The sequence below is a fragment of the Saimiri boliviensis genome, chromosome 2 (genome assembly GCF_048565385.1).
Source record: "Saimiri boliviensis isolate mSaiBol1 chromosome 2, mSaiBol1.pri, whole genome shotgun sequence".
Taxonomy (NCBI): domain Eukaryota; kingdom Metazoa; phylum Chordata; class Mammalia; order Primates; family Cebidae; genus Saimiri; species Saimiri boliviensis.
In genome coordinates, this window is record NC_133450.1 from 169,750,889 (window position 1) to 169,774,887 (window position 23,999).

General features: G+C 36.9%; 1 protein-coding gene and 1 long non-coding RNA gene across 7 annotated transcripts in view; both read right to left on the reverse strand.

Moving 5' to 3' along the window:
* Positions 1-23,999, reverse strand: part of BNC2 (basonuclin zinc finger protein 2) — a 450,289-nt gene that overhangs the window by 89,931 nt on the left and 336,359 nt on the right. The window lies entirely within an intron of this gene.
* On the reverse strand, positions 1,929-23,588 carry LOC141583729 (uncharacterized). Its single transcript, XR_012516585.1, has 2 exons — positions 15,451-23,588; positions 1,929-15,378 (listed from the first exon to the last, which is right to left on the reverse strand). It is a non-coding gene; the product is annotated as an uncharacterized LOC141583729 (long non-coding RNA).

The window sequence follows — 23,999 nt, forward strand, 5'->3', positions numbered from 1 at the left end:
CTACCATCCAAAGAGGATAGCTGCCAACACACCCCTGAGTGGTCCAAGTAGCTGAAAGTCCATTGGGAAGACAACAAAAGAAAGTGGACCTTCAGGATGCAGAGCAGGAAGATCAGAATGATGAGCAAAAGCCAGAATCTTTCATTACGTGTTTCTCACCCAACCCTGAAATCTAATTGTTTAGATTTTTTTTTAAAAAAGGGAGGGGGGAATAAAATTCTGGTAATAAAGGAGCGGTTCTGAAAAGCAGCTCTGTACTAGCCATCTGTTATCTGTATCATAAACTTTCTCTCCTCTCTTGTTTATCTTTTAGATGCTTAGAGCTGACATGCGAATTTCAGTTGTCCTCCCCCCAACAGGTGGGCATGTTTGTTTCTTTTTTGAATTGTAGTGGTAACATTTTTCTTCTAAGGGATCTTAATTTCTATCATCACCAGGAACTGTTGTTAGCAAGGGATCCACATCTTGATGATGACAGAATTTTAAAAAAATTTTTTTCACATGGAGAGAGAAACAGTTACCAATAAAACCACTTCTTTCTTCATTGCTAATGGCAATCACTGGGTAAGTGAATCATCTTGTTTTTAGTAATTTCCAAATATTGAATTTAAAACCATTGCATTGATACTGATTCCAGATATATATTCTGATTTCTGAATTGGCAAACTATCTGGCACTTACACTGACCCAGAAGGGAACAGAAGGCAGGAAAGAGAACTCCCTTTCATGCACAGCTATCAGTACTGTTGGTTATTTACAGAATTCTTGTGTCAATAGGACCACTGAACAAGTGTTAATATTGCAAGTGGAAGCAATATCCAGAGGGAATTCAACACCTTAGCTGCATGGAGCAGAGCATGGAGATCCGAGAGGGAATCGTGTCAGCTCCAAGAAGCCGATGGTCTGTGAGTCTGTAGCTGTCAGTGGTCTGAAATGGAGCTACTTCAAAGCTGACTGGGCTGTGACCTGAACACTGCATCGCTGCGCCTGGTGAGAAGAGGATCAATGACTGTTTGCTGGGCTCTAGTCATCCCCTTGGCTAATGAAAGCTGTGCTGAAAGGAATGCTATGGGGCCTCTGGGCAGCCTGCAGCCTGGCATTTGCAGAGTTTGTTATATAGCTTGGCTGGTGAGTGCACACGGCACCAAAGCCTCCCTCACCCTCACCCCCCCTTCCTTCCCTGTTCTATCCCACCAACTCCCCTCTGGCTGTCTGTTTAGTGTCACTCAGTTGGGATGGATCCCGTTAAAGATCTGACGCTTAGTGAGGACTCGGAGGTGTCTGGAACGCCTGTCTCTAATCATAAACACCACAGCTGGCAATGATGTGGTCAAAAAAAAAATCACCTTGATCCAGTACACATTCTCTTTGATGTCTCTGTAGCGAGTTCACTGCCCAGAGAAAAAGGTACGATTTAAAAAAAAAAATTTTTTTTAAACCTCTGAAAAAAAATCAAGCTTGACATTCTCAAATTATAACCATATGACTTTCAATTCCATGCTTAAAAAAAAGAAAAAAATATATATATCTCATTGCATTTTGTTCTAAGAAATTCAGAAAAGAGGCATCTGACAATGATAACATGAAACAGGTTTGGAAGATAATGGCAGTTTGAGAGGAAAACACTTCCAAAAGGGAAAAAAAAAAAAGTCAGACTGCCACTACCAAAAAAGGAAGAAGTCTTCTGCCAAAGATTGCAAACTGCAGTGACCTTAAGTAAGAGACTGTAGCTGATTCAAGGGAAAATGAAAACTTTTCAAAGACAACACTGCTTGAGCTGTGCCACTGTTTCTAAGTGCCTTATGCCCTCTTGCCTTTCAGGTGGCCTGGTAAACACACAGCCTAACTGTGCTTCCAGCCCCAGGCCGCAGGGTTCTAATGAATATTCAGCCACATTAACATGCATTTTCTTTGTGTTGTTCTTCTTCTTCTTCTTTTTTTTTTTTTTAATCCTACCAAGACAGGGCTGGTGTAGACAATGTCCTTGTGATGCCATGTCAGGTATCTGAACTGTGAGATGCATTTTGCAAGTTAAATGCTAAGAAGCCCCATTGATTACGGGGAAACTTTACAAAAACAAATATAACTACATTAACCTTCTAAAGAAATAAGTTTACAATGCTAACAGTTATGCAGTTCTCAAGATAATTCATGAGACCTGATATAAACTGAGATAAATATTATTCACGTATCATCAATGTCCAAATTACATTCATAGGTACCCAGAAACCCCCTGAATACAGGCTGAGAACTCAGAGATTCTTTATTTCTATCCCAAAGCGAGTTCTTTCTAGTACACACGTTCTAAATATACAAACAAGCACACAAAACAAACTCAGTTAAGTGTGTGCTTCTTTTTCTTTTTTAATCTTAAAATCCAAGGTCAGGTGAAAAATCTCTTAAGACTAATAGGAGACTAATTATTAATTTATAGTTTCAACTTACTTGAAAAGTGAAGAAATAAAAAGGTATTTTAATCCAGATAGTTTTAAAATTTGTCACATGGAAAGCATCTCTTATACTTCTTTCGAATGCAGTAAAATTACCAGGTGATTCTAATTCTAAATAAGGTAAATGTTAATTAGATGTTTCTGGTTTCTTTGATTCCGAGCAAAATCGCAAAAGGCTTTCAACTGGTCAGTTGCACTGTGACACAACCAATGTTTAAGAATCACTCTATAAACGGCACCCAGGAATGCAGCAGCAACACATGCAGTAACAATATCCAGACGAAGCCAAAAAGTTTGGATACCGCTGTGTTGTTCTAAACTGACTGAGGTTTTGCAGACTAACAACATTCCCCAATAATGATGATGGTGTCTTTAGATTGAGATAAGATTCAAATTTATTGAGGGTTATTTACTGTTGTGTATAAGGTTTTGTGTGTTAAGGAGTGAAGTAGCCAGTCAAAGGAGGGCAACTTGGCTGGGCTCACAGCTGAGAAACCTCAGTAGTTTGCATATCCCTATAAGGTAATTTCTTTCCTTTTTTAACATAGGCAAGGCAATCAAATGTTAGTCAATCTTAACAAAATCAAAGGCAAGGATTCGCTACTATATACCGAAATGCTAGCATTCACTGCATATTTGCCTTACAGTAGTAAGGCTTTTGTGGTATCTCGCATTAAGTAAATAAAGCTCTACCAAATATTTTAGCCCAATCCTGATCATGAGTATGTGTTTTAAAAAGCATTGCTTGCCACAAAGAAGAGGCAGTGGGAGGATAATTCTTATACACTGGAATTCACAGTGACAAATTAATTGCAAACACACACGTGCACACAAGTACACACAAACTTAAGTAAATGTACACACCTGACCTGGTGTCCTGTGATACAAAGGATCAGGTTTACGATAGCATAAAGTTCATTAGTTTACTTCCTTTCTCCAAAGCTTAAAGGAGGCCAAAAAAAAAAAATCAGGTCATTCATTTAATTTTTGAAAGAAAATATGCCTGGGGTGTTTATATAAACACAGTAAATTGTAGGTTTGATGTACCATATAAATTTTTATTTCTAAAGTGGGGTAACAAGTCATAGGGTCCTAAGTTTTCTAAGATGAATAATGTTCTAGATAATTACAGAATTCTCAGCCATACTTCAGATTTGTAAACCAATCCAAAATGGCACTTGGCACAAATATCTCATGCCAGGGTTTCTACCAAATGCTTTGAAAACTTACGGTCTGAGAGGAACACAAACTGGTTATTGGGCCCACCAGTGACATCTTGAGAGTGAAATCTGGAAAGGAGGGACAACAGATGTGTGTATACATTTTCTACAATATATACTTATGTGTAGCTTGAATTCCTTACAAAAATATTACAATGAAAACTAAATTTAAAAATATGGCTGAATGTGGTTGCTCACACATGTAATCCTAGTACTTTGGGAGGCTGAGGGGGGAGAATCACTTAGCCCAGGAGTTCAAGACCAGCCTGGACAACATAGCAAGACCCTGCCTCTACCAAATACAAAAAATAAAAAATTAGCTGGTCATGGTGGTGTGCACCTGTGGTCCCACCTACTCAGGGGGCTGAAGTGGAAGGATTGCCTAAGCCCGGAGGTCAAGGCTGCAGTGAGCACTCCACTGGACTCCAGCCTGTGTAATAGAGCAAAACTATGTCTCTAAAAATAACAGCAATAAAATAAAATAGAAAACATGCCTTTTAAAGTATAAGGGGCAAATGCCCCCACCTTACTCGTATTCATCATATTCTACTAAAATCTCTGTTACGTGAAATTTTGTATGTAAAGGTGCAAAAGTCATATTTTAATAAAACCAGAAAACAAATGCCTTTATCATATAGTTTGGTGGGTCAAACAAACAAAAACCAAACATGCTACCAGCATGTCTTTATGCTGAGAAAAGGTGTGCTTGCCAGAATTGTCATATTAATTTTAAGAAAGAAACAGAGGCAAGCACTGTGCTTCAATTTCTTTTAAATAGGGATGAATGCTTCCTTTACCAGCCCTACTTTCTCAGCTGTCACTAAAATGTAACAGAGAGTAGTGTCTAGGGACTGTGTCTCTCGGAGGTGTGACCTTCATTTGTATAATAAATCCCAGTGTAGTCCATGAGCAATAGAGGGGAGGGATAGGTATGAGGGGGTGATTCTTCCAGAAGAAATTTTGTCTAGAGCTGCAAAGAGGTATAACCTAGTTGAAGGGCTCAAGGGTCAGAGACAAGGATTCTGAAAATTCTAATGTAAAGGCCAAAATATAGGAATCGGAACCTTTGTCTCAAATCATCCTTAGCAGATTTAGGAGATAACCTCTTAGGATATAGAGATTCAAAGAAGAGAAAGCTGTGTTCCTCTGGACAGGTACAGACAATCCTCACTTCTGGGAGAGTTTCTTGTTTTCGTAGTGGCTAATGATCCTAACGGCCGTGGTTGGACTCCAAAGGCAGCACACTCTTAGACCTGGGGCTGCTGCTAAGTGAAACATGAGGTTAGATGGAAAGACTGTCCAAGGCTGCCATGCTGTTAGCAGACAATAACAACAAAAATAGCTACTACTTGTGGAGTTCTCATTAGGTACTAGGCACTTAACTACCATTTTCTCCACTTTTTCTGCAATCTTGTAAGGTAGACATTATCATTTCTATTTTACAGAAGAGAAAAGTGAGGTACATTGAGGTTAAGTAATTTGCTTAAGTCATACAACTGGCAAGAGAAAGAATTAGACTTTGACACTATATCAAAGACTGTGTTTGGCCTGCTTCCAGGTAGAACTAAAGGAGCTATACACCAGTGGAGAACAGACATCACTGGCAGGGACCCGTGCTGTAAGGTCTTGGGACCAACCATGGCAAGAATCCAATCACCAAATCAAATTATCTTTAAGAATCCTTCTTGAGAAAGTCTAATGGGCAGATAACAACACATATTGGCTACCATAATCTTCTGAAGGATGATGTCTGCTCCCTTTTCCTCCAGCTAAATGCATATGCACAGTAGCTCCAGAAGGCCTATGGGGAAACATTTCCCATGCTTCTTGATGGGACTCTGAGACAAGGGTAAAACAATCATCTCACACTATGGAACACCAACCTGACATTTGGGCTCTTCCAGATTGAGGCATTCTTGTCATAAGGAACACAGAAAAGGAAACATCGAAGGTCAGTACTTCATTACGCGAGTGATTTTGAGGGCAAAGGAGAGAAGCAAGGGAGAAAATCTAGAACAAGAAAGAAGCCAGATTCAAAAAGAAAAGAAGAAATGGTTAAGTACAAAATTGAGAAGGAAAGGAACTGGTGTAAAATCAGTCTGAATGAAGACCAAGAGAGTCCTGTTCCTCCGGAATATTGCAAGTAGTTGCATGCACAGACATTTTTCACTATCCAAATCTGTCTTCTTCCTGTGTTTAGACAATGATAGCATAGATAGCAAGAGGTTGAGACCAAGAGATAGGACATTCTCTGAACAGCACATTAAGAGAGTGTAGACCAAGGGAGACTCCTTTCATCCTAACAGCCCAATCTAAGTAATTTATCCTGATCTATTTCATTCCCGAGTACAGAGAGCTCAAGTTCACACAGTGAGGAATAACCGTACTTTGTGATTCTAGGTTCCACTGTACCTGCATAAGCTACGGACATACATGCCCGTTACTACAGATTTCTTATATCAGGCCACTTGAATGACTTTATTTAAATAAAAATCCTATCTTCAGTATGGCACAAGCGTGGGTTAAAAACAAATAGCAAAGAAAAACAGAAGTCCAAGGCAATTTGAATAATTTCCTACAAGAATGACTGATTGGGGTCTTTCTCCACGTATACCAATATTAGTGTTTTACTCCAGCCTCTAATCAATTTACATGGGTTTACTTCAATCCCAAGGGAGCTGTGGGGCCATCCCCACACCACGGAGCAAGGCATAAGAGGAAATCCATCAGACAGGACAATCACTAAAAAAAGTGATACAGAGACAGCGTTTAGGTTTCTTGAAGATAAAGAAATGGCTAGGTTGCCTGGGAGTTTTCTAGAGACTCAAGATATGACAGATATGGCCAATATATTTGGGAGAGACCAGGAAAGGTCTACCAGAAACTGCTTTCAAAATAAAGGGACAAAAAAGAAGGGACCTCACCTGGTGTCCTCCAAATCTCTCCACAACCCAACCAAAATCTTCCATCAAATTTCCACCGGAAATAAAAGGTCTAAGTGGGAATGGGGACAACACTGCCGATTTTGCAATGTGAGCAGCGACATCATGACACTTCAGTGCTTTATGAAATAATGTGTTAACATGGCAGTACGTCATTTACCTGCCATAAATAGGTAAAATGTGAATGGTTTACATCATTAGAGAAGAAAACATAATGTGTGCAAATATACATATTTCGTACATTATGAAAAGGGTAATGTACTATTCTGAGGGAGGGAGGGAATGAGAATTAAAGACTCACCAACAATTCTTTTTATGTGTGTGCCTTTATGGTTTTTTTACATGTATTTTACATTTTCCTTCCAGAGATTCTTTGTAACATGAGATTCTTTAAAAGTGCTACTTCCTACTAACAGTAGTCAGCAACATTAAAACTCCATATCATGTTAAATTGGATTTTTGAGCTCTGATTTTACCTTAAATGGAGGGGGGGGTGTGCATTTTTTAAGCCATAGCAAGAAATCCAGGGGATAGTTGCAACTGCTTTTAAATACTCATATTTTTGTATGAGTATTAGGCCTGTCTGTGACAATATTCTTGGAAAAAATTAAAAAGTTCCCTTCCTCCAATAACATGCTCGACATCCTCTTTTGCCAGAGGCACTCACTCATTATATAAATCAAACCAGCACAGAGCACTAGACAAAAAGTAACCAGTAATGCCCAGCACATTCCTCTGCTTGAGCTGAGATGATTTTGGTGCATTGCATGCAGATGTCAGGTATTTTAATAAAGAGCTCCATTGTGCAGGCCCCACTACTCCTCCTTAGCTCCCAGCACTCCCTGAAAAGGGGGGCAGGGGGAGAGGGGAAGAGCGACAGCCATTCCAGCTGGAGCTGGAACCTCGTCTGAGTCAGGAAAACCACAGCTCATAAGCAAAGAGGAAGCATAATGTTCTACAAGGACAAAACATTAGCAGAAATGTCACTCAGCCCCAGTTCCACATGTTGGCTGCCACGGCCTCTTCCTCCTAGCATGCCCGATTGATATAAATTCCATCTGCTCAGCAGCCAAGTGACAGAGAAGAAATACCGGCATCTGGTCTCCATTGCTGTCGGGTTTTTGTTCCATGTAAGACCTTAGCTAGAGACATATGAAGAGATGAAGGTGCTGGCAAGCGACTAAAAGGCTGAACTGGCAAAAGGAGACTTTCTGATGCTTTTCACACTACACTCTAGACTTTTTACAGGGGTGGGGGAGGGTGTCACCGAGACGTGATAACCTGAACGGTGGGAGCCAAGAGGCCCGAAGGTCATTTCATGATTTTTAAGGTTTGAAGCTTTTTAAAGAGTTTTAGTGTTAAAAACTGTAAAGCACAACACTTACTCCCCTTTCCAACCATTCAATGCAACAGAAGGCAACTAAGTCACAGAAGAATGTTCTTCGGCTAATTTTCCCCCCTTCTCTTAAACATCCACTGGTTTGGACCTGCTCCACAGGCACTTTATATTCTCCTGAGGAGCAGATGAAAAATGCCAAAAATCAAAACCACCACTCTGTTTTAACCCCCTGTTGTCCAGAAGATATAAAGTCATCTATCAAGCCACGATGGGAAAGAAAAGCCAGTCTATGTCCCATAAAGAAAGCTGGATGCTCCATGAGATCACTCCCACCAATCTCTCAGGCCATCATTGAATTATTCACTCCATCAGAAGATTGAGAAAAGTGAAAAAGAAACATGGAAGCAGAGACGGTGAGAGAACACATGAGGATCAAGTTTCAGTGTCTATTTGTGTGTTTTCAAGACGGTGACAATGAAAATGGCTCTATTCACAAATACAACAGGGAAAGGGTTTTTAAAATAAAACAATGGCAGGTCCTAATGCTGCCTTGAAAAACCCTCTTCAAAGTATGACCAAAGAGAAGAAAGGTATAAACTTTCTAGAAAAAGAATACAAAAAGAATTAAAAGAATCTGTTAATAACTGTTCATTATATAACTTGAATAGATTTTTAGCTTCATCCAAAAAACAAAACAACAATATATGAGACTGTGGTGTGAAATAATCTCCACCTTCCTCTTTACTACTTATTGAGCACTTGAGGTGGGAACACCATGCATAGTTAAGAGAAGCGAATCATAATAAAGACAATGAAGTTAAATAAAATGACAAGGAAGCCAGTAGCAACAGAGTTGACAGTGACCCCTTTGAAACTATCAGTCCTGGAACTGATTGCTACCAGTGTTCATGACTGAGGAAACTGTAATGAAGTATAGTATGAGCTACTAGTAGACACCAGAGTTACCAGAAGTGAATGGAGCTTCAGCTCAGGTCTCTCATTTGCCTAGGTCCTTAGGAGTTTCAGTGTAAGAGAACATCCCAGGTGGAGAGGAGAAGCCAGGGTGCAAACATGCAAGATTTCTAGGCAAGCATTTCTGACAAGTTCCTTAAGGAAATTCAGAAGGAAATGGCCCAACTCTCCATTATTCCTGTTTCCATTTTCTGTTTTTTGGGGTGATTTCTTTTCTTTTTTTAATGCCTGCCTAAATGCAGATTTTTTTTTGTTGATTTCTTATTCTAAATACACATTATACCTTAAAATATTAAGAGCTTAAATATAATAGTCTATTTGCTAATTAGGACTCTGATGTTCCTATGTATAATAATCTATTGAACATGTTTTACATACGTTATGTAAATAAACATCATTAAAATAACAATACAGTGGAAGAAAAAATAGATGAATGAAAAATCTTATTAATAGTAAGCCCTATACAACAACATTAATTACCTTAAGAAACACAACAATCCTGGTTGAAAAATTTTATTCAGTAAGATTGAAATTCAGGCCGAGATGCAGTGGCTCACGCCTGTAATCCCAGCACTTTGGGACACCAAGGTGGGAAGATGATATGAGGCCAGAAGTTCAAGACCAGCCTGGGCAACACAGTTTAATCCTGTCTCTATAATATAAAAATTAGCTGGGTGTGGTGGTGCCTACCTGCAGTCCTAGCTACTCATAAGGCTGAGGTGGGAGGATCACTTGAGCCTGAAAGGTCAAAGCTGCAGTGAGCTGTGATCACACTATTGCACCCTAGTTGGGTGACAGGGTGAAACTCTGTGGAAGGATGGAGGGAGGGAATATTAAGTGAAAAATGAAAAGTGCAGAATAATGTGCTCACTATATTCCTCTTCACCATTTTTTTTATCCAATACACAGAAATACATTGTGCTTTATATGCACAGATTATTTCTAGAACTATACCCAATATCAGACTTACTTTCAACCATAGAGTTCTTTATAAGAGGGAGAGAGGAGATTGAAATTCCCTGAATATAAATACAACATAAAATACTAGTAGGTAACATTGATAACTAGATAACATTAACTAGTTCACACTGTTTTAAGGACTTGAAGATCTTTCTAAGCCAGATTCAGGAATCAAAAGTCAATCAAAAGATAGGCACACAACTTAAAAAAAGAAAACCAACTATGCAACAAAACAAATGAAAAGTGAAAGCAAAAACAAGGTAGAGAGCTGAAAACCAACTACAAACAAGTATTTGCAATAGAGATACATTGTGGGATAATTATCTTTAGATACAAAAATATGCTAAAAATGTAAAGAATTTACAAAGCAACAGAAATATGGAAATAACTTGAAAAGACATTTAGAAAAAAATAGAAACAGAAATGACTGATAATCATAAAAAGATGGTAAGCCTTACTCATTAACAGAAATGCAAATAAAAGCAATGTACTACCATTTATCCCCTATCAACAACCAGAATGCCAAAGATCAAAAATTTGTTTCTCAACCCTAATCTATCAGTGAATGACGGAAGAGACACATCAATTATGATACATCCATACAATGCAGCTGTTAAAAAAGAATGAGGTAGCTCTTTATGTGCTGATATGAAATTGTTTACAGGATATATTATTAAGTGAAAAAGGAAAAGTGCAGAATAATGTGCTCACTATATTCCTCTTCACCATTTTTATCAAACACACAGAAAGATATGTTGTGTTTTATATGTACAGACTATTTTAGAACTATACCCCAATATCAGACTTACTTTCAACCATATAGTCCTTTATATAATTTTTTTTATTAAAGGTCTATCTTCCTTTTTAGAATAGCTTTTAACTTTAAAAGTGTATTTGATACAGCACAATCAAGAGTCTATCCTTGAACTTATGACTAAATACTTTTTGTTTCAATATATTTCATCATTCTATCTACTAGAATGTATATGTAAGTTCATATAGACATAAGCTGTCCTTGTCCTTATAAAAGTAAACTAAAATGCTTTATTCTGGGTTTTTATTCTTGAGCCTCCCTCAACACAACAAAAACAAAAACTAAAAATGCTAAGTTTCTTACTCTTTTCAGATCGCTATTGTATTTATATACAAACACATACATACATATGTATGTATGTATGTATATAAGGCATATGTGTACATACCTGTGTGGCAAAGTATATGGCATTTTTCTGGGTATTAAAAAAGTGATCATTTGCTCATTCCTTACACCCAGTGAGATAAGGATAACAAAGATCATTTACAGGGTAAATTCATTTCCAAATGAAAACCAAACCAACATAATACCTAACTGATTTACCTCCTTAGAAGATTTATTTTAAAAACATAGTCTGTGTCCACAGACACTTGGGATTACTTCCTGACGCAGTTTAATGCCTTTTTTTTTTTTTTGGCCTTCTGATACACCTTACTCTTGGCCACTTCCTGAGTCATGTCTGAAGAAATCCTATAATGCCAAGACATATCCTCAGACAAAGAAATGTACGTTAATCACTCATTTAAACGGTAAAAAACAATCGAAATGTTTTCTTATCTGACCCCCTGGTGCCAGCACAGTATACAATAAACCATACGTGCCATAATATATTTCCTAAACTCCCCATTTATATGACCATATGTCAATGGAAAGTGAGTTTATAAAAAATAAATTCTCATTCTCTTAACATAAATTTATTGAGATTCTATGACATGCCCAGAATGTGGATATAGCAAACAACACTATGTACCATCCATCAAAAAACTTACAATCCAGTAGGATAAAAAGACAAGTAAACAAACAGTTATTATAGGGCATAATAGGGAATAAATGAAAAGTGCCATAGGGGCATTTTAGTTGGTACAGTCAATGCCAAAGAGAGAGAGCAGTAGAAGTTTCCTGAAAAAGTGATGGCTAGGTTGAGACCTAAATGCAGGTAGGAATTAATCTGGAGAAGTGTTGGAAGTAGCACACTTCAGGAATAGAGAGTGGACGCAAGAGAGCACATGTCCAAACAGAGGAATTCCAGACTGCTAAAGGACTGGTGGGCAGTTCACATCTTCTGCATGATAGCTACTGGCCTCGCACTCTTAAGCTTCAGAAATAGGCAGAATGTCATACCTGATAGATTCACTAACCTAATCAAATACACCATCCCTTAGTCTGCAAACATCAGAGGATGCTGCTGCTGTGATAATTAGGTATAAGTATAGCATCAGAGAAACAGGAAAGTTGTATCTGCTGCTGGTCATCGTCACCACCCATCTCCCCCAGTCCCCCATCTACCCCTGTGCACTGCTTTGGGGTCTAAATGGGAGTCTTATCATCTATTGCTCAAAACATAATGCCACCTTTCTCAAATTGCATGAGAAGGTGTTCAGCTGCCTGCGTGTGAAGCCCACCGACACAACTTCCTGCAAGTATATGGCTGCTGGGGTGACTTAGGAGCTGAAAGAACCTGCTTAAGCTTCAATAGCAGGCCAGAGCACTACTTCTCCATGAACGACAACTGATGGGTCAAATCACTAGGGAGATGCTGAAGAGTTATTAATGGTGACAGGTACACTACCTGGGAGACAGGTTGAGAGGCAAAAAAGATTATTTATAAGCGAATAGTTAACAGCTGTACCTACTGCTAAGCATTACATGGATGCCACAAACTGTAGAATTCAAATCCTGAGTTATTCAAGCACGAACAACTGCCTGTCACCCAAATGCAACGCTTCGCTACAAATTAAGGTGGGAGAGACAAGATGCTCCAACACTGCCTCACCCAGGAAGGCAATGTCATCCCCGAGTTCAGGTAAGAGGTGGAAAAAGGATGAGATAACCATGAGGTAAATTACAGTTCTTAACAACGATGAATTTGCAAGAACAGCTTTATAATTTTTCCCGGGGGCTTTAACAACAGAACAGATGCCAAATGCATCTTGTATTACCGAGAGTAAAATGGACTTGAGAGTGAGGAGAGATTGAAGAGTTGTGGTATCAGAATGGCAAAATGAGAAGAAGAATCATGACAAAGAAATGACAGAGGTTTGTTTTTTAAAACTTTAAATAATTATTACTTAATTGTTACTAACAAACTCCATTAACAATATATGACTTATTTTCTAAAATGAGAATAGTCCTTGAATATAATCTCTTATTTTTTCTTTTCTTCTCCTTAACAGTTCTTGTTTTGTGGTGGGAAAACAATTATTGAGGACGTTTATTCTCCTAAATTTTCAACTCAATACGTATTGAGCTTTCAGGCTTTTCAGAACACTGAGTTGAGAGAAACAACTTCCACTGTTGATTTTCTAAATGTTAATATTCAATGAGATGGTTTCTACAGTTATCTACTTCATTTATGGTCCAGAGTCATGTTAGAGTAGCATAAATATTCCTATCAAAGTGACAGATATCTTATTTATCCAAAATATAATAGATTTAGAAGTACCTGCTTAATGACCTGGCAATTCTATTTCTAAATATTTATTCTACAAAAACAAACATATAAGGCTATTTCCTACAATGTTTGAAAAATGCCAACATTGAAAACAAGCCAACTCTCTTTAAATAAGTGATTAAATAAATTATAATATATCCACATAATGGGAAATTATATGGAGGTTCAAAGAATGGATGAGATCTCTCTTTCCTAACATGGAAAGAGGCCTGTATTCGTTTCCTAGGTCTGCCACACCAAATTACTACAATTGTAGTGGCTTAAAACAATGAAAATATATTCTCTCTCTATTCCAGAGGCCAGAAGTTTGCAATCGAAGTGTGAGGACAGCTGTGCTCCTCTCAGAGGCTCTGGGAAAGAATGTGTTTCAGGCCTCTCTCCTAGCTTCTGGTGGCTCTGCTGCCATCTTTACCGTACCTCCTCCTCTGCATACGTCTTCTCCTCTGTGCGTAATCTCCTAATGTTTTATAAGGATACCCAAGATGGTAGTTAAAGCCTACCCACAGAGTCCAAGATTATCTCCTTATCTTAAAATCCTTGACTTACATATGCAAAAACCCTTTTTTTCCAAATAAGGTACCATTCACAGGCTCCAGGGATTTGACATGGATATTTTGAGCAGAGATGGGTAGGTATTTTTCGGTCAACCACAAAATACATTTTTTAAACAACAGGATATAAAAATATGCATCAAATGAATCCATTTATTAATAATCATAATTAGTGCCATAGATACATAATGATAACATATGGAGAACTATTACCTCTACAAAAAGGGGCTGCGGATGGTTTTCATTTTTGCATTATATATTAGTGCAATGTTTGAATTTTATATTAACTTTGTATTACTTTCATAAGCAAAAACCAGTAGCACATATTTAAAAGGAAGCTTTGAAATATTTTGACATTTTCCCAAATTTTCTTACCTAATTCTGGTCCCTGTTGTGGAAAAAGGGTTTAGTCAAAACTGCATGATAGATGATGATTACCAATTGTTCTAATGGAATAAAATTATATAAATAATAAAAATATTAAGTCATAATTTCTGAGTATGCTATTTATTAAGTAGACTGCTATAGTTTCTAAGAATGAAAAGTTTTATTCTTAATCCAACCTTCTATGAATACCTGACAACTGTTCCATTAAATAAATCCCCAAACCCGAATCTGTGACCTCTCTTTCAAAACTGTGGTTTTATTTTCATTATTTATTTATTTATGAGACAGAGTCTCGCTCAGTTGTCCAGGCTAGAGTGCAATGACATGATCTCAGCTCACCACAACCTCCACCTCGTGGGCTCAAGCGATTCTTCTGCCTCAGTCTCTAGTATCTGTGATTACAGGTGTACACCACACACTACCATACCCAGCTAATTTTTGTATTTTTAGTAGAGATGGGGTTTTACCTTCATCATGTTGGCCAGGCTGGTCTTCAACTATTGACTTCAAGTGACCTGCCCACCTCGGCCTCCCAAAGTGCTGGAGTTATAGGCATGAGCCACTATACCCGGTCAAAAAAGTGAAGTTTTTTTTTTTTTTTTTTTTTTTTTTTAATGCCATTCTAAGGTTGAATATGCACAGGCATGAATTACTGAAGTGGCATTACTATTCACCTTGCCCTTTACAAAATTTCTCTCTTTGCAGATTTTCTCCCTGAATATAGTTTCATCTTCAAGTTTTATTACACCTGCAAAATTCAGTTAACAACATCTTTAACTGATGAACATCTCCTGGAACAAAAGTTCCAGAAATCACTGTATATTGTCTATTCCACATCTTTCCCTTCTTCATGAAAATTGCTAAGCTCTATGAAAGCCAACTGGAGTTCCCTGGATTCTCTCTCTCAGGAGTCTAAAAAAATTGATGAGCCTTTTCTCTGTCTAGGAGAGAGGACAATGATCAAGATGAGCTTTTACGGAAAATATTATATTGTGCTGAGAAATCTGTCAAGAGCGGGAAAAGCACTTCATACAGGGGGAATGAAAACCATAATGTTGAGAGAAATGCCTGCCTTAACTTTTTGCCTTTGTACCCAATGCAAAAAGTTAATGCAGGCATTTCTCTCAGCATATGAAATGCCTACTGTGTGAAGGATTGCACCACAAACCATGATGTATATTGTAAGCTGTGTGGGCAGAACTTCTGGTGTCTGAGAATCTGACAAGAAGAGAAATGAGTTCACTAACGGCAGACTGTTGCTCTGACACGTGGCCAGCCAGCAAGCCGAGGCATGAAGAGATGCAGGAGAAGAGCATGAGCTGGACAGGTGTCATGTGCAAGCAGCTCTGCAGTCAGGGCTCACGGTGCCTGATAATTACGGATACTGTCAGATCTGCCAAGAGACATATTTAGCAATGAGCTGGGAGGGGTCAGGGGGAGGTAGGCATATTACGAAACTTGCCACCCACCTCCCATTGGCACTATCAGTTTCCAAGGCTCTATTAAAGATAATCAAGGATGCCTAGCCTCCCCTGAGATCAAGAGGAGACGGTGATTATGAAAATAATAACAGTTTTAAAAATTACCTAAATGTTCTAAGGGAGCCTTTATTTCTGGCAGTGTTAAACACTCACAAGTAAGAAGGTCGAAAACAAAAACAAACTAGAAGACCACAGTAGCCTCAGTCTGAAAGGCCACTCCAGGGCTACTTAAGCCAAACACTCTCTGTGAGTTCAGTGGTTAGGCTTTTCCCTCCTCTGGGTGGCATTCCAAAGGCTTCTCCTTCACATGTGCAAAAACAAGAAAGCGGTAACAAGACGCTACAGCAGATTTCTGTTTCAGACTACGTTTCTGAGGGAATAGCAAAAAAGAAAAAAAAAATCCAGCAAGAGAGGGAGAAGCTTTTCTTTCATTTAATTTTTTTTTAAACAAAAACCACCTAGAGACACTGGTCTGTGAAGCCAAGTTTGTTAAAGTACAAGTGTAATTTACTTTTATAAACATAACTTCACAGAGCTATCAGTAGGTTTCATTTTCAGTAAAAACAAACAGAAAAAAGAAGCTGCAAAATAATTATAAAACATATGGCGCAAACTCTGGCTGTGTTTATTTTATAACAGTTAACATTATTTACAGTGTGATCTGGTCAGAATTAATACTCAAAGGGTTATATACAAAATATGTCACATTTTTCTTCTTCACCATGCACACCATTAGTTTTGTCAACCCATCTAAATGAATTTATCTAGAGATCTCCTGTATTACCCCAAAGAAATCAATTATATTTTAACATATCATTTTATTCGAAATGCTTGAGTAACACCACCAATAAACTGCCAATAGTTATGTAGGAGGAAGCTCATCCTCTTCTTAAACAGGAAAGTTTGACAAAATGCACTTAAAATCCTGCCATTTTGTTGCATGAGATTCTTAAATCACACCCTGTCCATTTCATTATCTCAGTTGCTAATGCACATTAAATTTCTAAAGATTTCAGTTTATTTTTTGGTAACAACACAGCTACTACTTTCTGTTACACATAAATTATCAATATATCCTACTGAGTAAAACTATTTAAGTAGCTTATCCTTGATACTGGAGTGGCATTAGGAAGCACTGACTACAGGATCTGCTAAATAAGAAGTCAAGATAGAACTTTATCCTTTTATTATTCAAGTGGGAGACGTACAATAGCCAAGAGACATATAAACAGAAAAAAAATAAGAATAATTTTGTAATGAAAATCTTAAATATTTTCCCTGCCCTTTTATTAAAAGACTCTAGTATTCTGCTCTCGTTCAAGGCCTTCTATTAATATAAATACCAAAATTTATGGGACTAAGTGGTGTTTAGTAATGTGAGCTGAAACAGAAAACGGCTACTTTCCCTCCCTGTGCACACAGACACAAGACATCTAACTTTGCAATCTAATTCTGATCTCTCCCACAACAGACACTGACCACAACCTGTCTTCCTATCACAAGAAATGGTTTTGTGCAATAGTGTGCCAGAGCTGGCTCACGCCAGCCTATGAGAGCTGATGATTAAACATTCAGAAATTTTGGGAATTAGTGGTTCAATCACAGAAATTATTAAATAATAAATTTTATAAAAATGCAATGAAAACATTAAAAACAATAATAGATACTCAAAATGTATCACTTCTAATTATTTAACATTTTACTATTATCTATGTTCTTCTAATTATTTGACTACATTTTACTATTAACTGTTGCTCTTAAAATTATTCGCTTCTCCTTACATTTGATGTGGTGGAAATACCATATAATAATGTGAGGCTAAGCATCTCTTCCCAACTCCATGTTCAGTGACTCATGTTGATAGGCTGAAATCAGCCATCATGGGATATTTTTACCAGCAAACACTTGGAAATCAGGGTTTGTTTGATTGTTTGTTTTCATTTAGAAAGCTATTGTAAAGCTACCAACACACCGCTAGGAACCTCTAAATAATAAATGACTCTCTAGTTTCAAAGCTTAAGACTTTATTTGTAAATATACACTAATATAAACTCTATAGTCCCATCTGTACCCTTGTGGGAAAAAGAAGGAAAAAAGATAATTTTGCTATGACAGAAAAATTAACTATAAATTTTATTTGGATCACTTATTTTTATGAAGTCTTGTAAAACATAACATGGAACATGATTTCCGGATATGAAAAACATTAGATATGACAAATGAAATATATGGTTTGTGTCTTGGACAGGAAACACCCTGCATGCCTCTGGAAACAAACACAAAGATTAAATATAAGGCACACAGGTTTTTTTAATGCCTAGATTATTCTGTTTTTATAATAAATTAGTAAATGATATTCTAGTCATTACAAATCTTTGTGTTGTTGAAAACTGTCAGTTGATCTATGATAAAAATACAACTAAGGAATCAAGCATAAAAGAGAGAAATAATTCTGAATCAAAGCCAATAAAATAAGATAGCTTATAGGTATTAAAATGTAAGAAACTTTAGGGATAAGTTACTCTTGGTTAAACATGTAGCAATATCTGTTAAGATGAAAATGAGGATGAATAAAATATTCATATTTTTAAAACTAAATCTAGGTAGGAAGAAAAATCTGCCTATTTGTATTATATGATACATCCACAGACTCATTCTTTCAATTTGTCCTTTATAAACCTAAAACAAACATTACATTTTTCAACATTACTGCTATTTGTAAATCATGTGTAAAAAGGAAACACAATGTAACTAAATAGCAAACGATTCAAAAATCCTACAAATGCCAACAAGGAGAAAAGTAGGCAGGAAAAACATTACTAGAGTTTTAAAATGTATGTTTTTATAGGTCTTCCTATAGCAGCCAGCAAAATTTTATTAGAGAGAAACATAATCTAAAAAATCAATTTTTAAGACAACCATTCTTACTAGTAATATAACAAATTTCAATGTAACAACCAAAAGGGTCTGGCTTCTAAAATTCATTTTTAAAAACATCTGTGTCTACTAAACACTGGTAGACTGTGTGACCATCAAGTAAACCAATAATGGTGTAAGTGCTTTTTAAAATAGTCCTATTCTGAATGAATTATTACTGTTATGATTTGAAGAAAAATATTATTCAATATAAAGAATTCTAGATGTGAATTTTAGAAGACGAAATTTTGAGGATTACTAGTTTTGACACTGTTAAGCTTTCTTATCAAGTATGTTTTTCTTCCTTGATCTAACATCGTAGAAGTCTTCCTGTTTTAGTTTTACAGTAAATGAGACTGCCCATGCATGAGAGAATCACACAAAAGTAATGCAGGAATGGACATCTAACTGTGTAACCTAATTCTGATTTGTACCATGGTTGCAAAACCACATCATAAAGAATCATAAGAAATCATTTCTAAAAATCTGTGTCTTTCTTCCTCCTGCATTACCCTTTCCCTTATTCTGTCTCTTAAAACAGACCATATATAAAACTGAAATATATTGTCATTTATCATACCTAACAGTTTATGAACCCTGATCTTAATTTAAATTATAAATTGCATGTTTATCTTCCAGAAGCAAATAATGCACTAAATTGCTTTCACCCCAAGTATCTCTCTTTATATTCTTTTATAAGTAGGTATACTCATTAACAAAAAATGATTCTCCATCCATCCGTAAGGTACAAAGAAACAATGATCAAGCTAGTTTTTTATTTACTTAGCAGAAGATGGCTTTTGTATATTTTCATAAATAACCTAGATATGATTTCTTCAAAAAACATTCACAGTTTGGAGGAGTTTAACCTAGATGATAGAGTAAATGGCAGGAAAAAAAGCAAAGCTTTTATACTTTGGCTCTGAAATGTAACGAAATAGCAAACCATTCAAAAATCTTAATCTTTTGGTTAAACATGTAGCAGTATCTGTTATGATGAAAATGAGGATGAATCAAATATTCATATTCTTAAAACTAAATCTAGGCAGGAAGAAAAATCTGCCTCTTTTTTCCTGTAGCTCTGTAGATAATAAAATGATTTCCAAATTTTTAACTTGTGTCACAATTGACATTTCTACATATAAAAAAATCTTAATCACCTATAAAACTAAGTTTTCAAAAATCCTAGGTAGCTGCCCAGTTCTGAGAAATAAAACTAGGAAATCCAAACTCTTGGGCTTATTGGTTATGGCAAGGTTGCCCAAATGTTTTTAAAAGATAAGAGAAAACACTTACTGTCATTTACGTATCTTTGCAAGGCTGATGGTAAAGAAAAGATTGGGGTGATTTTTAAGCATTAGTTTAAAAAAGAAATTTTGTAGATTCCATCTCTTTCACATTAATATTTCTGGACAGAGGAATAGAAATTGTTTAGAAAGTTGCATGGATATTTTATGTTCACAACAAACATAGGTCTGCAACCTTATCAATTTCCTAGATTCCTGTATACCCAACCTTGAAGCCTGGAATCGACCTATGAGCACCTTTTTTTTCTCCCTCATCTAGTGCATCCAGTCAGCAAGTTTATCTAACCCTGCTGTTTATCCTCCCTGGCATTACTCTTGAATGCCAGCCTTATTTCTGCTTGAACTTCGGTGACAGCTTTCAAACCAGACAGCCTGGCTCAGGATTCCTTAGTTCCACACAGATCCCAGTACCAAATGAAGCTTCCTAAGACACTGAATCAGGTGAGTGAAGATTACAGTACTGGCCCCCAAATTGCTCATGTCTTTGGTATCCATATCCTGGAGTAATCATCTGCCATTCCAGCTCTGGGCTTTGTAATGTGACTGGCTTTGGCTGATGGCATGATAGCAAATATAAAGCAAGCAGACACTTTACAAGTGTCCAAGCCTGCACACTGGGACTTGCCCTCTTCTGCTGCTCTTAAGAACCCTACAACTATCTGCAGGTGAACAAGCCCAAGTTAACCTGCTGAAGGATGCCTGATAAATTGCCAGGTTATCTCCACTGCCCCAACAACAGCAAGTTAACAACCTAATAGCCAGATATGTAAATGAGCCATCCTAGACCAATCAACCCCAGGTCAATAGGACAGCTCACTGCAGATATGCCCAGCTGACTCACAGACTTGTGAAAAATAATAAAATGGTGGGAATTTAAATCACTATTAATATACTAATGTATATACTACTCACTTTTAAAAAATCAGCTTTCAGTGAAATACAACTCTTTAACCCAGTAATAAATGCCCTTGGTGTTCTGGTTCTTGTACCCCTTTCTAGACCTCTTCCAAACCTTTTATAGCCCATTCTGTATTTCAGAATGGACATTGTTAAAGGCATGCACCATTGTGGAAAAACTAGAAATGCTAACTAAATTTAACAAAAGCTGTCTAAAATACCCTATGTGGTCCTTCTTATTGTGAAGTTCAGCAAAATTCTTTTCTGTAGAAGGTCTTAAAAGACAATCATTAATAAGCTGAGGTATGTGAGTTTTCATTCTATCTACATGTATTTCTGGCCCCACAATTTAAGACTCATAAAAACATAATTTTGTTTTTATTTTTCCCTTTCTTTTCATAAACATAAATTGTACAGCCTGTTTGACACGGAGAAAACAAATTCCCCTATTCCTTCAGTCTTGTATTTAAGTCCTGTCCCCAATAACTGTCACATTAAATAAAGCTTTGTTTATATATCCCATACATATTTCATTAGAATTCAATCTAATACTATACTTTAAATGGAAAGAGAAAATATAATAATCTTTCAGATGAATTTTCAAATTTTTGCTCTTTCTGCCAAAGATATATTTTGGAAAATAAGAGAAAATTTTGGGAACATTATCTAAGCCAAATTTTAGTTTCTGTTCTAAACCAATTTCTATAAACAAAAGCAGTTTTTATTACCTGTTTGTTTTACTCCTGAACTGTATGCTCCTCAAGGTTAGTTGAGCTATATAGAGGCAATTCCTTCTATTTAATATTTTACTTTTATCAAAACTAAATATTTAAAATGTTACTAACATATTAGCATCTATAAATCTCACTACCATCCTGCTCATACAACCTATAAAGTGAAAATTATATGGGATATTGTAGAGATCATCCTAAGCAGAAAAATATTCCTGAAACATTATAGAAGTTCCAGATTCAACATAATTATTTAGGTTTTTCAACTACCCTGGATAAAAGATGTCTATACCATTCATACACTTACTCTGTAGGAAAATATGCTTTAATTATCTGAATGTCATTTCAAAGTGAATACACCTCTTTTTTTTTTTTTTTTTGAGACGGAGTTTCGCTCCTGTTACCCACGCTGGAGTGCAATGGCGCGATCTCGGCTCACCACAACCTCCCCCTCCTGGGTTCAGGCAATTCTCCTGCCTCAGCCTCCTAAGTAGCTGAGATTACAGGCAGGTGCCACCATGCCCAGATAATTTTTTGTATTTTTAGTAGAGACGGGGTTTCACCATGTCGACCGGGATGGTCTCGATCTCTTGACCTCGTGATCCACCCGCCTCGGCCTCCCAAAGTGCTGGGATTACAGGCTTGAGCCACTGCGCCTGGCTGTGAATACACCTCTTTATGACTATCTTTCAGATGTATACTATAGAAGTTTGATGTTATTAAATGCATGAGTACATATGGTTTCCTTGAATCTCACTTGAAACACTATGGTATTATTTGAAAAATCTTTTAAAAGTATTCTTAAAAATTACATATTACTCTTTTAGAAATATTATTGCTATAGAAAAAAGTGGACAACAAAAAAAGAACCACAATCCTCCCAAACCCTCCTCAATAGTTATGTAATATTTACCAAGTGAAAATGATTACAAAATATATGTATCAAAAAATGAAAGCAAGAACATTGTAGAAAAATAATGCTTACCTTTTCTACTACAATGATGTTTAAATTCGACCATCTTGACTTTCTATTAATATAAAATAATGCACACAGGAGAAGGTACATTTATCTTTCATAAAAAAAACCAATCCAACAATTTTAACAAAAGCCAAACTGTGACTAAAATAGATGGCAACCAGACTCATAGCAAGACATATTTGACCTGTGGCATGGGAAAATCTAAAAAGTTTGTGATATTTAAACTATCAGACACTCCTTAGGTCTGGGAAACCACAACTTATACCAGGATGCTGTTTGGGCCTTCAAAGCAATATGCTCAAGTGAATAAATCATACATGAAAACCCTATACTATAACATTCTTTTACAAAGTTCCTTTTTAAGAAGTGTTCCCCTTCTAAGGTTGTGCCCCTTTCAGGTCCCAGATACTTTTCCATATGGGAAATGTAATACAGTAAAGCTTCCTTCCAGCCGGTGCCTTGAAAAACATTTATGAAGAAGTTTTACTGTATATCTTTGATAAAATAATTTTGATACTCCAGACATCTCTTCGTCAATGTCATCCTAAAATATGAACCTTAGCAATTATAATTTACATTAACAGCCTAGATCCAGGTGTAAGATAGAACACAGAAAAGAGAGGACAAAGCAGATGGTATTGCCTGAAGGTTCTTCTCACTGTTCTACAAATCAGACACTACTTTTCAGAAGAACCTACTGGCACTAGACTTTCACCTTCTTAATTAATACATACATTACTTATCAGTCAAGCTATCAGATGAACTAAAATTCTATGTACTAAGTGAAGGAACTAACAAAGGGAACACTGACTAATTCTAAATCTGGTACTCTTTAACAGGCACCACAACTTAATAGAAAACATCTACATTAAAAAAAATTTTTTTTATTTTAGGTTTTGGGGTACATGTAAAGAACATGCAAGACTGTTGCATAGGTACATACATAGCAGTGTGATTTGCTGCCTTCCTCTCCTTCACCTATATCTGGCGTTTCTCCCCATGCTATCTCTCCCCAATTCCCCACCTGCCACTGTCCCTCCCCCATTTCCCCCCAACTGACCCCAGTGTGTAGTGCTTCTCCCCTCCCTGTGTCCATGTGTTCTCATTGTTCAACACCTGCCTTTGAGTGAGAACATGCAGTGTTTGATTTTCTGCTCTTGTGTCAGTTTGCTGAGAATGATGATTTCCAGGTTCATCCATGTCCCTACAAAGGACATGAACTCATCGTTTTTGATGGCTGTATAGTATTACATGGTGTATATGTGCCACATTTTCCCTGTCCAGTCTATCATTGATGGTCATTTGGGTTGGTTCCAGGTCTTTGCTATTATAAACAGTGCTGCAATGAACATTCGTGTGCATGTGTCCTTATAGTAGAACAA